Below are 1,379 nucleotides of genomic sequence, written 5' to 3'. Positions count from 1 at the left end.
TTGAAATATTCATTTTTCACAATAGTGACTGTTCACTATTCTACATGGAGGTTGTACTTACAGCTTTATAGTTTCCAGTCCAGTTCACAAGGCAAAAGCTTCATTCCCAAACTCTGTCTGCTTGTCTGCCTGCCTGCCTATCTATCTATCTATCTATCTATCTATCTATCTATCTATCTATCTATCTATCATATATGTATGTATTATCTATCTATCATACATGTATGTATTATCTATCTATCTATCTATCTATCATATATGTATGTATTATCTATCTATCATATATGTATGTATTATCTATCTATCATATATGTATGTATTATCTATCTATCATATATATATGTATTATTTATCTATCTATCATGTATGTATGTATCTATCTATCATGTATGTATGTATCTAGGTAGGTAGGTAGGTAGGTAGGTAGCTAACTGTATAGATTCTACAGAATTTTGAGTTTCATTGTGGTACTTCATACACACACACACACACACACACACACACACACACACACACACACACCAATCTTTGATTATTCTCAAGCCTCCTGTGCAGGTCGAATTACTTTTCTTTCTCCCAACTCTCTGCCCATGTTCTGCATATATCACTGAATGACTTGTGTCTACTGAGCTTGGACTGGGCCCTCTTCAGGAATAGCACTACTTTCTGCTCATTAGGTAACCCCTGTTTTCACAGAAAAGGGAAAAAACAGCCATCTCCTGATGAGGCCTTTCTAAAATATGCCTGCTAATGCCGTGCTTGGACTGTTTTACTTAAAATTGTGTTTGTGTTTTTATTTCTCATTTCAAAGCAGTCGTATCTCCTAAATTCCACCTCAAGGGATCTTCTACCTCTGAGGTTCCTGCTTCCATTCCAGTCCATTGCTTCTGTTTTTCCCCCTGCTTCTCTGAGAGTTCCTTTCTCTTGCCTAGCGCAGACACTCTCTACTTACTGTTGACAGACTGATTTTAACCGTGCCATTCTCTGATCCACAGCTTGCTCAATTTTTCTCCTCAGGAGCCTGCACTTATATCCTCGTACCCCAAATTACCCTCTTGCTTTCCATCAGAGGTCAGGAGTACCACAGTGAAAAGAGGTACAGAGGCTCGTGGGTTGAGGCGGGGGCTCTGGGTGTCAAGAAAATGCCTCAGTGTGATGGTTAGTCTGTTTGTGCTGCTCATTTAAAAAGTACCAAGGGCGGATGGGGCACATACACAGGTAAAGGCACTGCATGCCAAACCCCACCATCTGAGTTTGGTTCCCAGGGAGAGAACAGACTCTCACAAAGTATCCTCCGATCTCTACCCTGACGTGTCTACATCTTTCCTTCACACAAATAAACATGTAGGGAAAGAAAAAACAGAGGCAGGGAAATTTAG

The sequence above is a fragment of the Rattus norvegicus genome, chromosome 8, assembly GCF_036323735.1.
Source record: "Rattus norvegicus strain BN/NHsdMcwi chromosome 8, GRCr8, whole genome shotgun sequence".
NCBI classification, from domain to species: domain Eukaryota; kingdom Metazoa; phylum Chordata; class Mammalia; order Rodentia; family Muridae; genus Rattus; species Rattus norvegicus.
Note: the sequence above shows the minus strand (reverse complement) of the source record.